At 35.4% G+C, this 7,311-nt stretch overlaps 1 pseudogene across 1 annotated transcript; it reads left to right on the top strand.

Annotated features, from left to right (window-relative positions):
- Nucleotides 1-5,153: 5,153 nt before the first annotated feature.
- On the top strand, nucleotides 5,154-6,132 carry LOC309862500 (RNA transcription, translation and transport factor protein pseudogene; annotated as a pseudogene). Its single transcript has one exon. The product of its transcript is annotated as an RNA transcription, translation and transport factor protein pseudogene (transcript).
- Nucleotides 6,133-7,311: the final 1,179 nt, after the last annotated feature.

The following is a 7,311-nucleotide window of genomic DNA, read 5'->3' as shown; positions in this document are numbered from 1 at the left end:
GAGACTATTATGACAAATACACATCAACAAACTAAAAAACCTAAATGAAATTGACAAATTCCTAAAAATACACAAACTACTAAGATTGAATCATGAAGAGAAAATCTGAATAGAACAATTACTAGTATGGAGACTGAATCATTAATTGAAAAGCTTCCAACAAACAGAAGTTAAAGACAAGGTGACTTCACTGGAAATTTTTACCATACATTTAAAGAAAATTGAATACCAATCTTTCTCAAATTCTTCCAAGAACTAGAACAGAAGTGAAAACATTCCAACTCACTTTTGAAGGCCATCATTATCCTGATACTAAAACTTGACAACACAACAGAAAAGGAAATTGCAGGCCAGTACCTCTTATGAACATAGATGCAAAAGTCCTCGACAAAATATTAAAAAAAAAACAAATTCAATAATACATTAATAGAATCAGACACCATGATGAAGTGGAATTTATTTAAAGAGGCAAGGATAGCTTAACATCCACAAATCAATGTGATACAGCACCTTAACGAAATGAAGGATAAAAATCATATAATCACCTCAATAGATGTAGAAAAAGCATTTGCCAAAAATCAATATCCTTTCATGATAAAAACTCAACAAAGTGGTTATACAGAAAATGAACCTAACCATAATCAAAGCCATATATAACAATACCAAAACTAATATTACACTCATTGATGAAAAATCAAAACTTCTCCTCTGTGATTAGAATAACGATGCCCACATTAACCACTTTTATTCAAGTTCTACCTAGAATGTAGGCAAGAAAAAGAAGGCAAACAAATTTGAAGGGAAAAGCAAAACTTTCTTTACTTAGAGATGCTATGTTATTATATACAGGAAGCCCTAAAGACTCCACCAAAAACTGTTAGAACTGATAAATGAATTAAGTTGTAGGATATAACACCAATGTATAAATGTATTTCTATACAATAACAAGGAATTATCAGAAAGATAAATGAAGAAAACAGTCCCATCTGTGATTGCATCAAAAAGGACAGAATTTCTAGGAATAAATTTAACTAAGCAGGTGAAAAACTGGTGTTCTGAAAACTATAGAACATTGTTGAAGGAAGCTGAAAAAGACAGAAATAAATGGAAAAATATCTATGCTCATGGACTGGAAGAACTGATGTTGTTTAAATGTTCATACTGCCCAAAGCAATGTACAGATTTAATACAATTCCTATCAAAATTCCAATAGCATTTTTCACAAAAATAATGCCATCCTAAAATTTGTATGGGACCACAAAAGACCCTGAATTGCCACAGCAAGCTTAAGGAAAACAAAGCTGAAGTCATTAATATTAATTGTCATTAAAAGGATCATCGGCATTATATTAATATCCCTGAGGTCAAATAATATTACAAAGCTATAGTAATCACACATAAAAACAAACATATAAACCAATGAAATAGCTCAGAAATAACCCATATGTAAATGGCTATTTAATTTACAACAAAGTAGCCAAGGATATACAATGGGGAAAGAATAATCTTCAATAGCTAGTACTGGGAAAATTGGAATTTCACATGCAAAATGATGTAATTGTGCCACAATCATACATCATAAATAAAAATTAACTCAAAATTTTATTCAGGCATTTTTTTATTAACTTTTTAAAAAATTTTTATTAACATATAATATATTATTAGCCTCAGGGTACAGGTCTGTGAATCACCAGGTTTACACACTTCACAGCACTCACCATAGCATTTTTAAGAATTTTACACATATTGTCATATTTAATCATTTCAACAGCAATTGGTGAATGTTGCACACTAAAACAAAATATATGATTCTATCCATTCATTTAACAGCATTAGAAGCATCTACATTTAAAGATAATATAATTATATTATCAACTCATATTTCTTTATTGTCTATTACTAATTTGCTCTTACTGTCAAAGATGATAACAGAAAAACCTACTTTTAAATCTGGATTGTAATTATTTTTTCATATTTATTCTTATCTGAACAACATAAAGTGGACTAAAGAACCTCTCTGAGGCTTATTTTTCTCACCTACAAGCTAGTACAAGACACACCTAAAGGGACTATTGACATGATTAAGTATGAAACTATATGTAAAATGCTTTAAAATGTCAAAGATGATACCAGAAAAACCTACTTTTAAATCTGGATTGTAATTATTTTTTCATATTTATTCTTATCTGAACAATATAAAGTGGGTTAAAGAACCTCTCTGAGGCTTATTTTTCTCACCCACAAGCTAGAGTAAGACACACCTAAAGGGACTATTGACATGATTAAGTATGAAAATATATGTAAAATGCTTTAAAATGCCTGACATGGGGGGAAGAAGCAAGACGCCAGAGGAGTAGGAGACCAAAATCATCAGGTCCCAGTAATTCAACTAGATAGTTATCATACCATTCTGAACACCTACAAACTCAACAGTAGATAGAAGAGAATAACAGCAATTCTAAGAACAGAAAATTGACCAATGTCCAGAAGGTAGGATGCGAAGAGAAATGAATCTGAAGCAATGGAAAGATAGACTGCAGGGGGAGGTGCTGGCTCCTGGGAAGCGAGAGAGTAGTGGAGGACAAAATTGGGATATTTAGAAGTCTGCTCCAGAGGGACATCACTCTAGAGGCTAAGTGGGGATGGAACCGTCCCAGGGACAGTGTGGTCTCAGGACCCGTGGGGGTCACAAAAAGACCAAGGGTGTCTGAGTGTGGTAGAGCTCCCAGATATCAGAGCAAAAAAGCCAGATGCAGGGGCGCCTGGGTGGCTCAGTGGGTTAAGCCGCTGCCTTCGGCTCAGGTCATGATCTCAGGGTCCTGGGATCGAGTCCCGCATCGGGCTCTCTGCTCATCAGGGAGCCTGCTTCCCTCTCTCTCTCTCTGCCTGCCTTTCCATCTACCTCTGATTTCTCTCTGTCAAATAAATAAATAAAATCTTTAAAAAAAAAAAAAAAAGCCAGATGCAAAGATGGAACCAAGGAATGGGTTCCCAGTTTGGGATTACCTTAAACCATGATCCAAGGCACTGTCAGGCCACTGCCCTTCAAGCATGGACACTACAAGTGGCAGATCTGGAGATATCCCCTCCTTCCTCCTCTGGCGGGAGCAGCACGAGAGGATGATGCAGGAATCTGCTGGGTTTGGAGAATCCAAATGGGGTGTCCACCAGAGATAGGAATGCTTGGTCACAGGTTGGGTGAGCTCAGAGTGTGACCAGAGAAATGGGAGGGATTGACTGCTTTTCTCTGAGGGTGCACTGAGGAGTGGGGCTATGAGCTCTTGGCTACAGATATTGAGAGGCCACCATTTTCATTCCCACCCTCCAAAGCTATATGGAAAGTATTCAGGTAACAAAAACTACCAAGAGTGAACGTGAGCAGATTACTTAGCCTGGCCCCTGACAAGGGTGGTGCAATTCTGGCTGGGGCAAAGACATTTGATAATCACTGCAACAGGCCCCTCTCCCAGAAGATTAGCAAGAACATCCAGCCAAGACCAAGTTCACCAATCAATGAGAACTTCAGAACTCCAGGGCTGGGGGAAAGCAACACATAGAATTCATGGCTTTTTTCCCCATGATCATTTTTTTTTTTAATTAACTTTGAAAGACCAATTCTTTTTCTTATTCTATTTTTAAAATTGTTCCTCTTTCTTATTTTAACATTTTTAAACAATTTTTTTCTTATCAATACTTCTTTAAAAATCTTTTAAAATTTTCATTGTTATAGTCATATTTTATCCCTTCATTGTATTTAACCTTATTTTTTGTATACACATAGGTTCTTTTTCTTTAAAATTTTGTGATACAACTTCTTCTAACAGATCAAAATACACCCTAAATCCACTGCATGGATTTCTTCTAGTATCCACCCAGATCACATTCTTTCCTCCTTTTTTTTTTTCAAAAAAACTTCTAATATCATCAATTCCTTCTTTAGAATCTTTTTTTTTAAATTTTCATCTTTACAGTCATATTACATCCCTTCATCATGTTTACCCTTATTGTTGTATATATGTTTAACTTTCATTAAAATTTTAGGAAATAGTTTTTTCTAACAGACCAAAATACACCCAGAATAAAAAATGTGGTTCTATTCTATTCACCAGTCTAAAATATATGTATATTAAACTTAAATATATATATTTAAATTATATATATATATATGTATATACTTTTCTTTTTTCCCCTTTCATCTCCACCTTGTTCCAGGTTTCTTCTGATTTGGTTAGTGTATATTTTTCAGGGGCCATTGTAACCCTTTTAGTATTTTCTTCCCCATTCATCTATTCTTATCTGGATAAAATGATGAGGTGGAAAAACTCACCACAAATAAAGAGAACAAGAGGCAGTACCAACAGCTAGGGACCTAGTCAATAATGACATTAGTAGTATGTCAGAACTAGAGTTCAGAATGACAATTATCAAGGTGCTAGCTGGGCCCAAAAAAAGCATGGAAGATATTAGAGAATCTCTTCCTGGAGAAATAAACTCCTTTTATGGAGAAATAAAAGAAATAAAATCTAACCAATTGAAATTTAAAAAGCTATTAATGAGGTACAATAAAAAATGGAGGCTCTTACTGCAAGATAAAAGAGGTAGAAGACAGAATTAGTGATATAGAAGACCAAATGATGAGAATAAAGAAGCGGAACAAAAGAGAGACAAAAAACTACTGGGCCATGAGGGGAGAATTCGAGAGATAAGTGACACCACAAGACAAAACAATATCAGAATAATTGGGATCCCAGAAAAAGAAGAAAGACAGGGGCAGAAGGTATAGTGGAGCAAATTATAGCAGAGACTCTCCCTAATTTGGCTAAGGGAACAAACATCAAAATCTAGGGAGCACAGAAAACCCCCCCTCAAAACCAATAAAAGTAGGCCCAGAACCCGTCATCTAATAGTAGAAATTACAAGTCTCAGTGACAAAGAGAAAATCCTGAAACCAGCTCGGACAAGAGGTCAATAACATACAATGGTAGAAATATTAGACTGTCAGAGCTATCCATAGACACTTGGCAGGCCAGAAAGAACTGGCATGATATATTCAGAACACTAAATGAGAAAAATATGCAGCCAAGAATACTATATCCAGCTAGGCTGTCATTGAAAATAGAAGAGATTAAAAAAAGCTTACAACAGCCTCTCCCGGCTGAAACCCGGGAGACCAGAGCGAGACGCGGGGACCATGTTCCGACGCAAGCTGACAGCCCTTGACTACCACAACCTAGCTGGTTTCAACTGCAAAGATAAAACAGAATTTAGAAACTTTATTGTTTGGCTTGAAGACCAGAAAATCAAACACTACAAGATGAAGACAGAGGTAATTTAAGAAACATCCACAGCAGTGACTGGCCCAAGTTCTTTGAAAGTATCTCAAAGATGTTAACTGTCTTTTCAAGATTCAAGATCGACAAGAAGCAATTGACTGGCTTCTTGGTTTAGCTGTTAGACTTGAATATGGAGATAATACTGAAAAATACAAGGACTTGGTACCTGATAACACAAAAAATGCTGACAATGCAGCTAAAAATGCAGAGCCATTGATCAATTTGGATGTAAATAATCCTGATTTTAAGGCTGGTGTAATGGCTTTGGCTAACCTTCCTCAGATTCAGCGTCATGATGATTACCTGGTAATGCTTAAGGCAATTCGCATTTTCGTCCAGGAGCACCTGACACAGGATGCAGTTGCTAAAGCAAATCAAACGAAAGAGGGCTTGCCTGTTGCTTTAGACAAACATATTCTTGGTTTTGACACAGGAGATGCAGTTCTTAATGAAGCTGCTCAAATTCTGCGATTGCTGCATATAGAAGAGCTCAGAGAGCTACAGACAAAAATTAATGAAGCCATAGTAGCTGTTCAGGCAATTATTGCTGATCCAAAGACAGACCACAGACTGGGGAAAGTTGGAAGATGAACGTTTTAGGATTTCAGCTTCTCATCTACTTAGTACAATTGGGAACCATGTATGCTCTGGCATGTGTTTGAAAATCAAATGTCACATTTTCAGGGGAAGAATCCTAGAAATTTGACTATGTTCTTGAGATTTACCATCATTGCTTTTTCTTTAATAAAGTTCAGGAAAGTGGAAAAAAAAAAGCTTACAACAAAAAAAATTAAAAGAATTTGCAAACACCAAACCAACCCTATAGGAAATATTGAAAAGGGTCCTCCAAGAAAAGAGTAAGCTTAAAAGTAGTAGACCAGAAAGGAACAGAGACAATATACAGTAACAGTCACCTTACAGGCAATAAAATGGCACTAAATTCATATTTTTCAAGAGTTACCCTGAATGTAAATGGGCTAAATGTCCCAATCAAAAGACACAGGGTATCAGAATGGATTAAAAAAAAAAAAAAAAAAAAACAAGACCCATCTATATGCTATTTATGAGAAACTAATTTTATACCCAAAGACACCTCCAGATTTAAAGTGAGAGGGTGGAAAACAGTTTACCATGCTAATGGACATTGAAAGAAAACTGGCGTGGCAATCATTCTATAAGGTAAATTAGATTTTAAGCCAAAAACTGTAATAAGAGATGAGGAAGGACATTATTTCATACTTAAAGGTTCTGTCCAACAAGAAAATCTAACAATTTTAAATACCTATGGCCCTAACATGGAAGCAGCCAATTATATAAGCCAATTAATAACAAAATAAAAGAAATATATTGACAATAATACAAAAATAGTAGGGGACTTTAACACCCCCCTCACTGAAAAGGACAGATCATCTAAGCAAAAGACCAACAAGGAAATAAACTGGACACACTGGACCAGATGGACATCATATATATATTCAGAACATTCCATCCTGGAGCAACAAAATGCACATTCTTCTCTAGTGCTCATGGAGCATTCTCCAGAAATAGATCACATCTTGGGGCAAATATCAGGTCTCAACTATTTCCAAAAGATTGGTATCATTCCCTATATATTTTCAGACCACAATGCTCTGAAGCTAGAACTCAAACACAAGAGGAAAGTAGAAAAAAAAACCCAAATACACAAGGCTAAAGAGAATCCTAGTAAAGAATGAATGGGTCAACCATTAAAAAAAATTCATGGAAACAAATGAAAGTGTAAAAACAACTGTTAAAAATCTTTGGGATGCAACAAAGGCAGCCCTAAGAGGAAAGTATATAGCAATATAAGCCATTAAAAAAAATTGCAAATATACAACCTAACCCTATTCTTAAGGGAGCTGGAGAAAGAACAGCAAATATAGCCTAAACCCAGAGAAATAATAAAGATCAGAGCAGAAATCAATGAAGTAGAAACCTAAAGAACAGTAAAACAAAT

Source organism: Mustela nivalis (genome assembly GCF_964662115.1).
Source record: "Mustela nivalis genome assembly, chromosome: 4".
In the NCBI taxonomy this organism is placed as follows: Eukaryota; Metazoa; Chordata; class Mammalia; order Carnivora; family Mustelidae; genus Mustela; species Mustela nivalis.
The sequence above is the reverse complement of the archived record's forward strand: the minus strand, read 5'-3'. Positions and strand labels throughout refer to the sequence as shown.